Raw genomic sequence first — 16400 nt, 5'->3', positions numbered from 1 at the left:
GCGATATCCTCGAGCACATCGAAGCCACTGTGCAGCATCGTGTAGAGACGCTGCAGCTGCCTCTGTTTCCTGGCTAGCACTCCTCTCCGTCTGGCAGCAGCCTTCCTTCCCTCAGCCATGAAAAAGGCCTTTGTCCTCACCTTCACCTCCTCCCACCACTCTCCTACTGACCCGTACAGACACTGCAAGGACAGCCACTGTGATAGTTTCTCCTTGTAGCGGGATACTACCCCCTCGTTCTCTAGCAGCTTTGTGTTGAGTTTCCAGAGGCCTGGGCCAAAGACAGTCCCGCCCTGGAGTTCCACTCTACACCCTAAAGCCTGATGATCTGAGAAGAAGACAGGCTGAAGAGTGACCCCAACAACTTTCACTCTCTCTGAGACAAAGCAATAGTCAATTCTGGAGCTGCTATTCCTCCCTGACCATGTATATCCTGCTGTTGTGGGATATATACATCTATATGTGTCTGAGAGTTTAAAGTCTTGAACTAAGTTTTGCAGGGCCAGTGAGCTGGAATCCAATTTTATCGGCGAGCTAGACTGCCTGTCTGTGTGCTCTAAGATACAATTAAAATCCCCTCCCACTATCACGTCTGTGCTGCATAACAATAGGGGGGAGAGTGCCTTGAGTAGCTCCACCCTTCCTCCTACGTCAGTAGGGCAATACACATTGATTAGCCGCAGGTTAACGGTCCCCCATTCCACATCCACACACAGCAACCTGCCATCTATGACCCTCTGAATACTTTTCAATTTGAAAGCCCATCCTTTGAAAAGAATGGCCACGCCAGAGGCTCTGTTGTTATTGTCCCCTGACCAAACAGAAGGCCCTTTATCCCACCTATCTTCAAAGCTTTTATACCTCTCTTGATAGGCTAAAGCACACTCCTGCAACATCAACACATCTCCCTCTCTCTGCTGGAGGTAATCAAAGACAGACTGGCATTTAACTCTGTCATTGATACCTCTTGTGTTAAGAGAAATTATGTTAAGAGCCATATTACATAAGAAAGTGGAACCAGTCTTTACAAAACACATTTCTCTTCGGTCTCACCTGTTACCTTTTTCTTTTTCTTTTTCTTCTTACCAATTTCCTGCCAGCCATCCTCTGAATGAGCCTTCATCAGGGTGGCAGCAGTAAAAGCGTTCACAGAGTCCATTTCAAGGAAGGGGGTAGAGGGAGGGGTGGAGAGGTTCCAGCTGTCCCCATCACCATGCTCTCCTTCCTCCTCGCTCGGGGAGAAAACAGAGTCATTTTTTCTTTTCCTCAAGTCCAGCTCCTGGGAGCACTGAGGGGAAAGGGGTGCAGCCGATGCACCAGTCTCCTCTTCCCCCTCACCCACCAGCTGCTGCAGATCCTCCGTGATGGACTGGATGGAGGAGAGGAGGGCATCTGTAGCACTTGCAGAGTCTGAGAAAAGCAGCTCCGCTGAATCCTGGGTATCCTCGCTGGACCCGCTCCACCGGGGGGCCCCACACTGGCCCTCGTTCTGAGGAGCAGGAGTGGGGGAGGGGTCCTCGCTGTTCTCGGGGGTTTTCAAACCCTCGTGCTTGTCTGGTGCAGTCTGCGGTTGTGGGGGCGTAGTGGATTTCTCTTCCACCAGCCCCGGAGCCACAGCAGGACTGATCCTGGCTGGAGGCTGAGAGTCTTTGTCCAACAAGGGTTCTTTGTTTGACTTGTTGTTTGCTTTGGATTTTCGGGCCGGTTTGGCTGAAACAAGCACTGCCTCATCCTTTCTCATTTTGAGTTTATTGGCGTAGGCGTGAGGGCAGTTCTTAAAAACGTGTCCTTCCGAGCCACATAAATTGCACTTTGGCAGCATTGAACAGTCAGAGGCTAAATGTCCCTGTTTGCCACAGGTCTTGCAGCATTTCACAGTGCAGGACGATGCCAGGTGTCCCACAGCACCACAGCGCCGACACACCTTTGGTTGTCCCACATAAAACACATAGCCATTGCAGGCGCCCAGCCGGATTGTAGAGGGCAGGTGCCTTAAGCCTCCATTTACGCTGTCCGGTAGCAAGCGAACCTCGAATTTCCTTGCTCCTGTTTTTATACCATCAACATCTCTAACCTCAGTTCCATGGTGGACGGTGCAGTACTGGTTAAGCCAGGTGTGAATGTCCTCCGTCTTTGCCAGTTCCGAGAACATAACAACATGCACCGTTTTCCTCTCTCTCTGTGTCAGAGGCTGCAAGTTGATCTTCTCAAGTGCAGGAACTTTGCCTCTTTTTGCCTCAAACACATCCACGCATTGTTCAAACAGAGGATAGGCAGCAAATACAACCTCAAATGCTTTCTGACCTGGGAGAGCGAAGATGAAATCCAAGTGCCGAGGTTCAAAGCCAAGTTCCTTCTGTAACACTTTTCTGCTGAACTGCATACGATCCATGAAGAGGTCATCCAAGAGCTCAAAACGTACAGCATTCTTACGGGATCCAAAGGTTGCCATTTCAAAAACCGCAAATCGAACACTGCTTCCAACAAAAGAAAAACAATCCAACTACTCCACCTACAGGCTGATCAAGGTATCTCCCCTGCCAGGTAAGTATGAGTTAAACAGGGCCCTGCAAGCGGCCCGCACCCACAGCACAAATCGCGCAGCCTAGGCCACCTCCTCGCCCCGCACGCCACCGCCTCCTGCTGGGCCCACTCTTTCACACACTCACACGCCACACTAACACTCAAAAGTGTGGGCAAAACGAGAAAACGAGCGCGCCGTTTCCTACACATCTGCAGTCGCCGTTGCTCATTCGCAGCATGTCCCGGGATGCAATTCGGCCTCATTTGCATAACTCCATACCGGCAGATCGCCACGCAAGCTCGCGACGTGCGCCTGCCACACACCGAACAAACCTTTTCAGCAATTTCCAAAAAACGGGCCTGCTCGCCTGCCCACAAGGCTCCGTCTCTTACCTGCTCTCCAGAGCCTGCTGCCTTCTGTGCTTTTCTCTCGGCACCGCTGCAGCGCACACAACTCCTGCAGCGGGAGGGGGGGAGAAAGTTCCCGCGCTCCGCCGCAGGGAAGGCTCGCTCCGTGCGCACACGTCCTTTCGATGCCAGTCCAACAAGTGCTCCGCATTAGCTGCGTCGGGGCTCCGGCGTGTCGCACCTCACCTCACCTCGCCCTGCCCCCTCCTTGAATGTCTGCGGCTGGGCATGCCCCGCTCTCCTCCACCTTATCTTATCGCGTGTGAGCACCGACAATGGCCACAATGCCGGGGAATGGCACCTGTAAAGTGTTAATTGGGGCACAGGAACAGCCCGTCTCGTCTCGGGGGGGCCGGCTTCAGAGACAATACAGCAAACACAGCGGGGCGGGGGAAGAAGACGACACCACACATGCGGGTACATTCAGCTCCGGCGGGAACGAGACATTTGTCGGTCTTTTCAAGTGCCGAGAGCCGAGCAATCCTTCACTTGTATCGTTTCTCCCCGGTGACTAGATCTGGCCCTGTGACTCTCGACTGGGCTCACCCCCGGGGCAGCCCAGCAGGTGTGAGCCTGGCCGGCACCCGGATGGGAGATTCCACCCCGGAAAAGCTCCGGTTGCTGCTGCTCCTGCAAGAGGTGTGACTGGGACCAGTAGGGAGCGCTCACCCTGCGGGCTGTGTGGCTCTCTTACGCCCCAGCCTCCTGATGGCGACACTCTGCTGCACAAACAGGCGCCGTCCTTCGGGGGAGGCGTCAAACCTAGGTCCCGACCCTCCTTGGCCATTAGGAAACCCCAGGGCGTCTCTCAAAAAGAGACGCCGGGGGTGTCCCTCTGGTGTTAGTGCTCCCCTTTACACATCAGTCGGGGTCTCCTCCTAATCCCCGTCTCACCTGTAACAATCAATGACGAGGCCCCCCTGTCCGTGAGATTTAGTACTCGCGCAAGAGACCGAGGGCAGAGCGCGAACGCGGTCCCCCGCCCCCCACAAAGTGCGCGCTCCGGGTTCCCTCTCGGGGCCCTGCAACACAGTGGAAGGGCAGCGAGAAGGAGCCTCTTGCTCTGACGCCGCAAGGCCACAAGAGGGCGGAGGCGCCGCGCGCCCGGCCGACGTGTTGTTCCGGTGCGCTTTACGTGCTGAAATAAACACGCGAAAGCCCCGAAATGTTTCCAGAGTGCTGTGCACTGGAGGTTTTTGTCTGGTGAAGACTTGCCTGGTGCTCCTCCGTGCAGATTGTTTGTCCTCCTCCAGTGCGGGACGTGCCAACACAAGGGAGCGCATTCGCCAACATCCAGGCACGCAATGCGATTTGGAAAGCAGCTCCTTTCCAAAGAGTGGCACACGAACGATCCTTCAGTCCCGCTCGGGGGGCACGGAAGCCCCGCCACACACAGCTTCAAGTAGCGAGTCAGGCGCCGGGGCTTTCGCTTACGGCCACACCACCCTGAACACGCCCGATCTCGTCTGATCTTGGAAGCTAAGCAGCGTTGGGGCTGGTTAGTACTTGGATGGGAGACTGCCTGGGAATACCAGGTGCTGTAAGCTTTTGCTCTCCCGGCCAGCAGGGGTCGCCGTTGGTGCCGTAGGCTTTGGGAGGAAAACCTGCAGGATGGAAAGGTGATCTATAGCCTCATCTCTAGAGATGTTTTGTTGCTGTGGCATGTGTGTGACCCATATTCAAAAAAAAAAACCCGTCTGTAAAACGAATATCGAAGCTGCCTCTAAATCTGCAAATGAAGATGAGTCGATAAACCACTAGTTTTTCGTATAACTAGACATATATTCATTTGTTACCGATTTCATTCATTGAGCACAGATACAATAGAGGTACAGCCATTCACTGTTTGACATGTCTGCACTGGTACAGAACCGAGCAATCAGAAAACGGGTGAAACTGTCTTGAGACTCAGCATACAGTACCGAGGCCCCCCATGACCAAATAAAGGCTAACCTCGATAATCAGCCTAAAGAACGCAGACTACAGCAAAACGACTGACTTTGAAAAGGGAATGAACGTCCGGAAGGAGTAGTGGAACTAGCTTGAGATGCTTCTCCGGACCCCTAACTAAAAGCCAGCGAGAACCAGCAGCGGCGTCCACTCCTGTCGAACCGGGATCCTTCCGCAGCCACGCAGCTCGTGGTGTCCTAACCCTCCCGTATCTGATTTTGGACCAAGCACATCAGGGGAGAGCGCGATCGCAGTCCCCCACTACCAGAAATTATGCAGTCGAGATTCCCACATTTGGGGAATTCGCAGGGGTCAGCACAGCCGGAGTGCAAAAATGACTCTGTTTTCTCCCCGAGCGAGGAGGAAGGAGAGCATGGCGATGGGGACAGCTGGAACCCCTCCACCCCCTTCCTTGAAATGGACTCCGTGAACGCTTTTACTGCTGCCACCCTGATGAAGGCTCATTCAGAGGATGGCTGGCAGGAAATTGGTAAGAAGAAAAAGAAAAAGAAGAAGGTAACAGGTGAGACCGAAGAGAAATGTGTTTTGTAAAGACTGGTTCCACTTTCTTATGTAATATGGCTCTAAACATAATTTCTCTTAACACCAGAGGTATCAATGACAGAGTGAAATGCCAGTCTGTCTTTGATTACCTCCAGCAGAGAGAGGGAGATGTGTTGATGTTGCAGGAGTGTGCTTTAGCCTATCAAGAGAGGTATAAAAGCTTTGAAGATAGGTGGGATAAAGGGCCTTCTGTTTGGTCAGGGGACAATAACAACAGAGCCTCTGGCGTGGCCATTCTTTTCAAAGGATGGGCTTTCAAATTGAAAAGTATTCAGAGGGTCATAGATGGCAGGTTGCTGTGTGTGGATGTGGAATGGGGGACCGTTAACCTGCGGCTAATCAATGTGTATTGTCCTACTGACGTGGGAGGAAGGGTGGAGCTACTCAAGGCACTCTCTCCCCTATTGTTAAGTAGCACAGACGTGATAGTGGGAGGGGATTTTAATTGTATCTTAGAGCACACAGACAGGCAGTCTAGCTCTCCGATAAAATTGGATTCCAGCTCACTGGCCCTGCAAAACTTAGTTCAAGACTTTAAACTCTCAGACACATATAGATGTATATATCCCACAACAGCAGGATATACATGGTCAGGGAGGAATAGCAGCTCCAGAATTGACTATTGCTTTGTCTCAGAGAGAGTGAAAGTTGTTGGGGTCACTCTTCAGCCTGTCTTCTTCTCAGATCATCAGGCTTTAGGGTGTAGAGTGGAACTCCAGGGCGGGACTGTCTTTGGCCCAGGCCTCTGGAAACTCAACACAAAGCTGCTAGAGAACGAGGGGGTTGTATCCCGCTACAAGGAGAAACTATCACAGTGGCTGTCCTTGCAGTGTCTGTACGGGTCAGTAGGAGAGTGGTGGGAGGAGGTGAAGGTGAGGACAAAGGCCTTTTTCATGGCTGAGGGAAGGAAGGCTGCTGCCAGACGGAGAGGAGTGCTAGCCAGGAAACAGAGGCAGCTGCAGCGTCTCTACACGATGCTGCACAGTGGCTTTGATGTGCTCGAGGATATCACCCTTTTAAAAAAGGACATCCGGAGCATAGCCGAAGAAAGTAGTCGAGGAGTGCTGTTAAGAAGCAGAGTGCAGTTCTTGGAAGAAAATGAGAAGTGTACTCGCTTCTTTTTCAGGAAAGTGGTAGGCTCCAAGTCTGTCATGGAAAGTGTAGTTGATGAGGAGGGACGAGAGAGAACAGAGCCGAGTGCTATCCTCTCCTGCACCGAGGCCTTCTACTCAAGACTGTACAGCTCTACAGAGGTAAAGGATGAAGAAATTCATTTTTTTACCTCAAAGCTAGAAAACGTTTTGAGTGAAGAAGATAGGGAAGTACTTGAGAGGGATTTGACAGTAGAAGAGCTGAGACAGGCTATGGAGAGCTTACAGAAGGGGAAAACTCCGGGTGCTGACGGGCTCCCTAAAGAATTTTATTGCACCTTTTGGGATCTGCTTCAGGATCCGCTACTGCTCCTATTCGAGGAAAGCTACAAGACAGAATTGCTGCCTGACTCCTTAAGAGAAGGCACTATCTCTCTCTTGTTTAAGAAAGGAGCAAAGAATGACATAAAGAACTGGAGACCCCTCAGCCTCTTAGGCGTGGACACTAAGATCCTGCGCCTACAAAATGTAGTGGCCTCACTGGTAGGGAAAGAACAGACTTGTGGGATAGCAGGACGCCTGATGAGCGACAACCTGGCCTTGTTGAGGGATGTTTGTCTGTACTCAGAGGATCGCTCCCTCCCTCTGTGCATTTTAGGTGTAGACCTAGAAAAGGCCTTTGACCGCCTAAACCGGCAGTACTTAACATCGGTACTTGAGCACATGAATTTTGGCCCCATCATGAGAAAGTGGATTAACCTGCTGTACACAGGTAGCAACAGCAGAGTAATGGTTAATGGCAATAGATCACGCCCCTTTGAAGTCTGTTCAGAGGTGAGGCAGGCCTGCCCATTATCCCCCTTGTTATTCGTTTTGGCTATGGAGCCCTTAGCCTGTGCCTTGCGCCAGGATCAGGCCATTAATCGGATACCAGTGCCTGGAAGTGGGGGAGGAGAGGTAAAGACATCTCTATACATGGATGACGTCACCCTGCTCCTCTCTGACAATGCCTCAATTAGCAGAGCTCTGCAGTGCTGTGATCGTTTCTCTTTGGCTTCATCCGCAAAAATTAACAAATCTAAGAGTGAGATTTTTTATCAGAACTGGAGGGAGCCAAAAGAAGGACATGATCTCAGGCTGCAAGAGAAGAGAATTAAGGTCCTGGGGGTGTATTTTGGAGAAGAGATGGGAACAGTAAATTGGCAGAACAAATTGCCAATCTTAAACAAAAAACTGATGCAATGGAAGGACCGAGACCTCACCATGACAGGGAAGGTGCTGGTCATCAAAGCCGAGCTCTTGCCTGTCTTGAATTTTCTGGCTTCTACCTTCCCAATCCCACACCGTGTTGCAGCGGTGCTGAGGAGATTGATGTTTCAATTTCTATGGGGTGAGAAGCAGGAAAGACTCAGAAGGGAAATAATGTACAGGCCGCTACCCTCAGGGGGGAAGTCTGTCCCAGATATTGCTACGAAGCTGCTGTGCATTTTCCTGGCCTCTGTGCTGAGAGGCTTTGCAACAGCACCTGCAGCGCGTACCTGGACTTATTTTTCCAGGCTCTGGGTAGGTAGGGAGGAGTTCAGAGTGTGGGGTGTCAGACCCAAGCTGGACGTCCCACTCTCTGACACATGCCCTGCAATTTATGGGACAGTTAAAAGTTTTCTAAGATCTCACCCAATTGGCCATATTCCCCTCCGAGATGTCAGCGTCCAAAAACTGGAAGATTTCGTTGCACCCCAGAACAATAGGCAGACCCCTGTGGGCATTTTAACATCAGCCCAAACAAGGAAGGTGTGGAGACACACATCCTCTAAATTTCTGTGCAACATTAACAGAGATTTAGCCTGGAGTGTCTTCCACCAGTGCTTACCGGTACGAACTTTCTTGTACCGTAGGGGCCTCACCCCCAGCCCTCGCTGCGTTAGGGTGGGCTGCGGCGAGGAGGAGACTGTGACCCATCTCCTGTGGTCCTGTTTTTTTGCTAAGGCCTTCTGGGCACAGTTTGAAGATTGGTTGCAGGCTCTCTTGCCCCAATTTACCCTGACCGCTGCTTTCGTCATATACGGCATCTCTCCTGTCAAACTTCCTCCCGACGTGTTTGACAGGATCTGGGCCGTGGTAAACAGTGGGAAAGACGCCCTGTGGAGAGTGAGGAACATGGGGCTGTTCAAAGGCATCGAGGTCCCAGTCAAGGCAGCAGGTAGCCTGGCCCTGTTCATCACCCAAGAGAACTATTACCTCAGAGATCTGTGGAGAGAAGGGAGGGAGGAAGCAGAAAATCTGTGGGAAATAGAGAGCATAGGTCAATATCTCAAGAAACTGTGAAAAACATTATCATGTTTAAGTAAAGAATGTGATTTGCACCAGAAAAAAAGAAAATTGTTGCTATGTAACTGTTACCGTGTCAAAATGTAATGAGATGTGATCATATATACTGTTTTAAGTATGTATATTAATGTAAAGCTTTCTGATTTGTGATGTCCTGTATTTTTTTGTGAAAAGTGTACAGCATACTGTCAAAACATCTTTTTTTCACCTTAGAAATATCGCAAGACTACGCCCTATGCTATCATTAACTGTGGCTGAAAAGCTGATCAACATATTTGTATTCTCTCGAATTGACTACTGCAATGCTCTGCTCCCTGGGGTATCTAAATCTACTCTGAACAAGCTGCAGTATGTCCAAAATTCAGCAGCCAGAATCCTGACCAGATCTAGTGCAAGTGTTCACATTACTCCTATCCTGGAGTCCTTGCACTGGCTTCCGGTCAAATTCCGCGTAGACTTTAAAATCCTCATGCTCACCTACAAGGCTTTACATGGCTTGGCACCTCAATACCTGTCTGAACTTTTATCGCCCTACTCCCCACCTCGCAACCTCCGCTCTTCAAATTCTGCCCTCCTTACTGTCCCCCAAGCCCGTCTACATTGTATGGGCGACAGGGCCTTCTCCTGCTATGCCCCCAAGCTCTGGAACTCCTTGCCCAAGGATATTAGAGAGTCACCTTCTCTAAACTCCTTCAAATCCAGACTCAAAACCCTCCTTTTCAGAAAAGCCTTTACTTAACTGCTTCCATTCTTCACCCCTCTGCTCTTCTTAATACCATCTTCCACGGTCTCCTCTATTGTTATTGTTGTATTGTTGTAATTATAATTGTGTCCTGTCTTGTGAAATTTTCTTATTTATTGTTGTAGTCTTCTTATTTATTGTTATTGTCATCCTGTAAAGCGCTTTGAGAAGCCACCTTTAAAGGCGCTATATAAAATAAAGTTTATTATTATATATTATTATAATAAAAGAAAATAAAGTTCTTAAAAATCGAAATCGAATCGGTTCACCCAGGGCGAGGCTCGGCCGTTGCACTCCGGCTGTGCTGACCCCTGCGAATTCCCCAAATGTGGGAATCTCGACTGCATAATTTCTGGTAGTGGGGGACTGCTTTCGTGCTCTCCCCTGATGTGCTTGGTCCAAAATCAGATACGGGAGGGTTAGGACACCACGAACTGCGTGGCTGCGGAAGGATCCCGGTTCGAAAGGAGTCGACGCCGCTGCTGGTTCTCGGTGGCTTTTAGTTAGGGGTCTGGAGAAGCATCTCAAGCTAGTTCCACTACTCCTTCCGGACGTTCATTCCCTTTTCAAAGTCAGTCGTTTTGCTGTAGTCTGCGTTCTTTAGGCTGATTATCGAGGTTAGCCTTTATTTGGTCATGGGTGGCCTCGGTACTGTATGCTGAGTCTAAAGACAGTTTCACCCCTTTTTTTAATTGCTAGGTTCTGTAGGTTCTGTACCAGACATGTCAAACAGTGAATTGCTGTACCTCTATTGTACCCGTGCTCAATGAATGAAATCAGTAACAAATGAATATATGTCTAGTTATACGAAAAACAAGTGGTATATCGACTCATCTTCATTTGCAGATTTAGAGGCAGCTTCGATATTTTTTTTTTAATATGGGTCACACACATGCCACAGCAACAAAACATCTCTAGAGATGAGGCTATAGATCACCTTTCCATCCTGCAGGTTTTCCTCCCAAAGCCTACGGCACCAACGTATGCTATTGCAGACACCAACGTTGCCTAGATAGAAAACCGAAATAGCCGTGGGTTTGCTTGCTGGTCTGAAGGATCTCTCTTCGACTCTCTATCATTTGTCAATGGAAGTAAAAGGCACTGCAATCTCATACAGAATCAAACCCGCAGCTGTTGTTCGACTTTATTTCTTGACTAATTACATCTGAGTGTCGCATGAGCAGTTACATAAACTTGTCTGGTATATTTGAACACAAATGCCGTTCTTCAATTAAAACTAACAGTACATTGTCAGGGACATTCAGTTCTATACAAACAAGAGACAGACAAGAGAATATTTCTACCGTTCATGTGGACTACGTGTTGACTTACTGATCGGAATAATTGAAAAGTTCAGGCTCATAGCCGATGCAGTGCGTGCTAATTAGAACAGCAACGCTGAGCTCTCAGCACCGTACTGAGGCCAGGTGTTTTTCTAAAGCTGTCAGGTGCAGTTCATTTACATGAAGGAAATCTCTTACTGGGTACGATTACAATGCAGTAAGTAGCACAGACTAATTAGGGAGTAGCCCGATGCGTTTAAAAACGACCCGAGCCAGACAAGAGTTGAACCTGCAATCTCCTGATTTGTAGTCAGACACATTATCCATTGCACCACTGTAACCCAGTGAGATCAGCACTGCAACTAGTAAAATATTACCCCCGGTCCATTCTTTTCCAAAAGTGAGAAACACCTGTTTTCTACATTTTGTCTGTTTTAAAACCATATCTCTTTAAACCAAACCAAGAGTCTGTCTTTTGCACTGATATTCTGATTCATTTCGATTTCAAAGAAAAAAAAAACATTATCTTCCAAAGCATCATAAAATTGTCCCTTCTTCCAGACTCTACTTCTCTCTTGTAGTAGTACAGCAGACCTTTCCAGGTGAGCAGGTCACAGAGTCCGAAATGAGCTTCCTCCATCAAGCAAAGTACCTGAACATGACTCTGTCTTCATAAAAGTGCCCCCGTAATAAAGAAATTAAATCCGAAATCAAGAGGGCAGTTGCCTACTGAAGTTCAAGAAGTCATCAATTTTAACCTAGCAACACATTAAAGGCTGCATCTATACAAGTACGATTCTAGAAATGCTCACCAGATTACGTTTTAAGAAGGAACTGCGCCTCAGGTTCCGCCGAGATCTTAACTCGGATGGCAGGATTCAGAGTCCGGAGTGCGGACTGATGGCGCACGGAGGGTCCACATACTGTGGATCCCTCAGTGATCTTCCGCGTGTTCAAACAGCCAGCGTGTGACTCCCCTGTCCCCGTGACCTCATTGCTCTGCTCTCGCCTCTGTGCAGCCGAGCCCGACTCATGGTAAAGTGGAAAAAAATATGCCCTCAACGTGAGATTGACTCTGGAGCGAGGATAGACGTTACCTTTTTATCGTTGAACAGGATGTATGTGATGTGGCGACTAGGTTCAATTTTGTATCCTCTTTAAAAGATTAAGGACTGGGGTGAGCGTGATTTACCACCCTTTCAGCTAAGAACCCGACGTGCGCACCGTTTAAGCTGCATAGACTCGGTCGTTTAACTCTTCTCCATTAGAAGGGTTAAGGTTAAAGAAAAAAACATTGCTGACTTCTTTTTTTTTTTGCCAGCCACGAGTGCTGATTAGCAAGGTTTGTATTTCATGTTTTGCAAGTTGCATCCATTTTAAGAAAAACAAGTCGCGTTAAAGACAGGAAATGAATACTTGCATTTAATTAAGTCTAGCCGTAGGCGGTTGTCTGTAAGGACCAGTTCTGTTTGAGAAGACACAACAAAGAAGGCACCGCTGGGATTCGAACCCAGGATCTTCTGTTTACTAGGCAGGCGCTTTAACCAACTAAGCCACGGCGCCCCAGGAGTGCTGTCCTTTTGCAGCCACTTGGACACACCACTCAGACACATCTGCATTCGGTGTGTGCTCCGCCTGCTTGCTGAGCAAGTTGCCACCTTTACATACAATAGCAACATCGACACCAAGAGAAAGGATGACAAATGGCTCTTATCTGGAACTTTTCATGTCCAAGGAGCTCAATGTGCTTTCTGTGTACAACAGGGCCACTGAACTCCACACTGGCCACTGAACCACAGCAGTGGCTTGCTGGCTTGACATCTCCCAAGGAAAATGTTGAAATCACATGTGGAACAGGAAAATGACCCTCGAGTACGAGGGAAAAAAAAGAAAAAGATCATCTGGAGCGCGCCAACCCATGTCCGGACAGCCCAGTTTCGTCGACAAGGTGGCTGAGTGGTTAAGGTGATGGACTGCTAATTCATTATGCTCTGCAGTCATGGGTTCAAATCTCATTCTCGTCGCTTTCCATGTCCGACACGTGTGCCTGTTTGACGTCGGCCCTCCTGTTGCTTGCTCCGGTGCTAGAGCCGTACATTTTCTAGCGGTGGCTGAACATGGTATAGTAGGCCAACGTCGGTATCGAGCAGTGACAGTAACAGTACTTACTGCGCCCCATAAGAAATCGTTTGTCCCTGTTCAAAAGAGATTGTGCGATGTCCTGCGGCGTTCGTAAAGCAAACCTTTGACAGTTTGAAAAGAGGAATTTATTCTGCTTCCTGTGCGTGCAGTAGTTACAAAGTTGAACGTCTTTACACGATCTGCTGCAGTTTTCAGTGGGCGGGCTTTGTCAGATGGCTTGAAAAAACACACTGTGTTTCGGCTGAACTCCACACTCATGAGCAGTGTCCTGCATGTTTTCTGTGTATAGCTGTCTTTTAACGCATACAGAATTCATTTGAAATCATTGATTTCTCCAATTAACAAGGGTCCCTTTTTGAACCTGCGAGAAGCATTCTTTCAATGTAACAGATTTACTCCGGGGAAAGCCAGCATGACATTGAGAGTAGCTCAAGCTTTCAGCACCCATATCGGACTGCGTGTATGCAGACACCACTCAGAATCCCCTGTAAGATTCTCCCTCAATTCCGTTTTTCAGTGCTTTAGCTCTTTCAAAAGGCTTCGCTTTGCTAGTCACAATCCAAGGCTCATGATGGCATTTGAAAACTTTCACCACTGCGTTGGCCGGGAATCGAACCCGGGTCAACTGCTTGGAAGGCAGCTATGCTCACCACTATACCACCAACGCATGCCCACAGGAAGTCTGCAGGACACCACCAGAGAATGCTTTTTTTTTAATTTTTTTTATTAAACATAGAATTTACAAATACAAATACAACAAGAGGATCAGAGTCATGTACAAGAGAAAAAAAATGCAGCAGAAAAAAGCATTTAACTACCAGAGGTAATTAAGTAATTATGTGATCAAATTGTATATTTTACACGTATCATATCTTGCTTTAATATTTCTCAATTATTTATAAACTTTAGTTTCAACATGCATGCGTTTCCTGTAAAAAATAAAACTCAGCACACAGTTTTTCTTTTAACAACATTTCGAGTACCTCTGGCATTCATGAAAAAGACATACACAAAAGCAAATAACTAACTCTAAGACTGTCTAAACTATTGAGTTTTTCAAAGAACCAGAACTATAACAGTCCTTAACACTTAACTACACCATTCCAAACTAACACTAAAGAAACACTAGTATATACTGGTATAACAAATAAAACCAAACATAATCATTAACTGAGCAGTCACTGGGAGCAAATCTCCTTCCCGTCCACAAAGGCCCTCGCTCCCACAAAGTAGGCTCTCCTCCCCTCTCTTCTGGCAGCTTCAACCTGGGGCCACAGCTGGTTCCTGGTACTCCTGTCCGCAGCAGACAGGTCCTCTGCAAACCTCAGTTTGTTCCCATTCAAATACTCATTCCCCCTCGCCGCTCGCCACAGCATGTCCCTCGCCGTCCTCTTGGTGAACTGTATTATAATCGATCTGGGGAGCACTTGCCCAGACATGTTCGCTCTCCCGAGCTTGTGAACAAAGTCAATGGCCGATATTACGTCCTCCTGGTCCGGCAGGGTCCTTTTACAGATACCCTTCACTGTTGCAACAAGGTCCTTATCACGTTCCTCTTTAACTCCAAATAATTTTAAATTCCATCATCGACGGTATCTATCTACATCGTTCACTTTCAATTCAAGTTCTTTAATATGCTTTTCTTGTTTGGTATTTACTTGTTTAAGAACTTTTACTTCACTCTTTAAGTCTTCAACCTCTTTAAACACACAGTCCATGGACTTTTTAAGACTTTCGATTGCGACTGTATTAGATCAAGTCATTTCCTTCAGCTCACCCATGCTCTGTGCCATCATGTTGAAGATGTTGGTCTGGAGCTCCTCCAGCGTCAGGTCGCCCCTTCCTCTCTTGGCTGCCGGGGTTTTCACAGGTGTGCTGGGCAGGGACTCCGGCTCTTCCTCTGGCAGCTGAGTCTCACTTGGGCTGCGAGCGCTCGCGTACGAGCGCATCTCCAGCACTCTTTCCACGTCCCCTCCAGCTGGTTCACTTTTCCCTTTAGTTGCCATCAATTTTCTTGTAGTGCTATACATATACGATTGAGGTATCTTAGATTTCTCCTTCGAAGACCCAGCACTCTCTTTTCTTTTCCCAGTGTTACTCATATCGAAATTCTTAAACCTAAAAAAAATCATTTTTTTTTCTTTCAGTTATAACTGAAGTTTAAACAACTACTGTTAAGTCCTTATTTTTCAGTAGTCAAAAAAAGCAAAAATTAACATTCAGGTCATGAAAAACTCAAAAAAAACTCCTCAACCACTAAACTTTACCTCCCACCTGAGCGCCATCTTGAAAGCCCCTACCACCAGAGAATGCTCACGATTTCGGAAGCTGTCTCCGGGACGTTCTGATTCCGCACATCCTGAATAAATCATGATATAGTTAGTTGCTGTAGCTAGACGTTCAAATTAGTTTCATGGCCAGATGGACTGTTTCCTCCAGCGGTATAGTATTGCAGTGAGACAGCACGATGCCTGCAAGACTATGTCACGCTAAACGCCACAGATTTCCGAGGGATAGGGTTAGGGTTAGGCTCTTATTATGGCGATTGTGGCCGTCTGCTCTGCGAGTCCTCGGTCTCCGGCCGTCTGATTGGTGCTCTTTTCTTTGGGGGGCGGAAAGTAGCCGGCCGCAGGGGATCTTGGGACCTCGCTTTGCATAGCGGCTTCCCAGAGTGCGTCGTTTCCTGCACACTGTGGCCGGGTGTTTTCCGAGTTATTGCACGGATTGGGCACGCCCGCAAGCCGAGAGCCGCAGGCGATGAGCCCGGAGCTGAACGGGCCCCACTGGCTCGTTTGTAAGGCCAGGTGCATTGCCAACCACGACCGGCAGGGCAGAGGCCTTGAAGGAGGCCTGGGCTCCTGCAGCTGTGCAGCCACGCACTCTGGTTTTTCTTCATCTCGTACAAATCTTTTGCCTTTTACTAAAGATTTCCGTGGAGAGGAGCATGAATGAGTTCCATGCAATTTTTGTGCTTCCCTGCCTTCGGGTGGAGCGCAGCTGGGCTGGTCAAAGAGAGAAAACACAAATATGAAGCATTTCAGCAACGACATGCCATGAGACGATTGATAACGATTTCCATAGGATCCCCGCGGTTGCCCGGCAACCGTCAACTTTGCGCAGTGGCAGTATCGTAGCCTGTGAGGTTTAGCCGAGGCGCGATTATTGATAGTTGAAAACTTTTCCCAATACCCCGCTTCCGCTGGTTTGCAATGCAATCGGCGAAAGTAATTTTTGACAGTCTCGTCAGAGACTGAGCAAGGTGTTTAAAGACAGATTTTGTCATGGTAACATCATGGTAGAAAGAAACGAGTTTGTTACGTCTCAACAGAAACGCTCTTTAGCTCTTTCAGCGTTATGCAGAGAACAGCG

The 16400-nt window shown here is 48.3% G+C and overlaps 5 non-coding genes and 2 pseudogenes across 5 annotated transcripts; 4 read left to right on the top strand and 3 right to left on the bottom strand.

Moving 5' to 3' along the window:
- Positions 1-4359: 4359 nt before the first annotated feature.
- On the top strand, positions 4360-4478 carry LOC138235185 (5S ribosomal RNA). Its single transcript, XR_011188069.1, has one exon. It is a non-coding gene; the product is annotated as a 5S ribosomal RNA (ribosomal RNA).
- A 636-nt stretch (positions 4479-5114) lies between these two features.
- LOC138235209 (U1 spliceosomal RNA) lies at positions 5115-5303 on the bottom strand (annotated as a pseudogene).
- A 4549-nt stretch (positions 5304-9852) lies between these two features.
- LOC138235206 (U1 spliceosomal RNA) lies at positions 9853-9993 on the top strand (annotated as a pseudogene).
- Positions 9994-12378: 2385 nt separating this feature from the next.
- On the bottom strand, positions 12379-12452 carry trnat-agu (transfer RNA threonine (anticodon AGU)). The gene has a single exon. It is a non-coding gene; the product is annotated as a tRNA-Thr (tRNA).
- A 1174-nt stretch (positions 12453-13626) lies between these two features.
- trnag-ucc (transfer RNA glycine (anticodon UCC)) lies at positions 13627-13698 on the bottom strand. The gene has a single exon. It is a non-coding gene; the product is annotated as a tRNA-Gly (tRNA).
- A 2209-nt stretch (positions 13699-15907) lies between these two features.
- LOC138235156 (U5 spliceosomal RNA) lies at positions 15908-16024 on the top strand. Its single transcript, XR_011188041.1, has one exon. It is a non-coding gene; the product is annotated as a U5 spliceosomal RNA (small nuclear RNA).
- Positions 16025-16139: 115 nt separating this feature from the next.
- Positions 16140-16281, top strand: LOC138235144 (U4 spliceosomal RNA). The gene has a single exon (XR_011188029.1). It is a non-coding gene; the product is annotated as a U4 spliceosomal RNA (small nuclear RNA).
- Positions 16282-16400: the final 119 nt, after the last annotated feature.

This window comes from Lepisosteus oculatus, unplaced genomic scaffold (genome assembly GCF_040954835.1).
Source record: "Lepisosteus oculatus isolate fLepOcu1 unplaced genomic scaffold, fLepOcu1.hap2 HAP2_SCAFFOLD_78, whole genome shotgun sequence".
Taxonomy (NCBI): Eukaryota; Metazoa; Chordata; class Actinopteri; order Semionotiformes; family Lepisosteidae; genus Lepisosteus; species Lepisosteus oculatus.
This window is presented reverse-complemented; position numbering and strand designations above follow the sequence as displayed.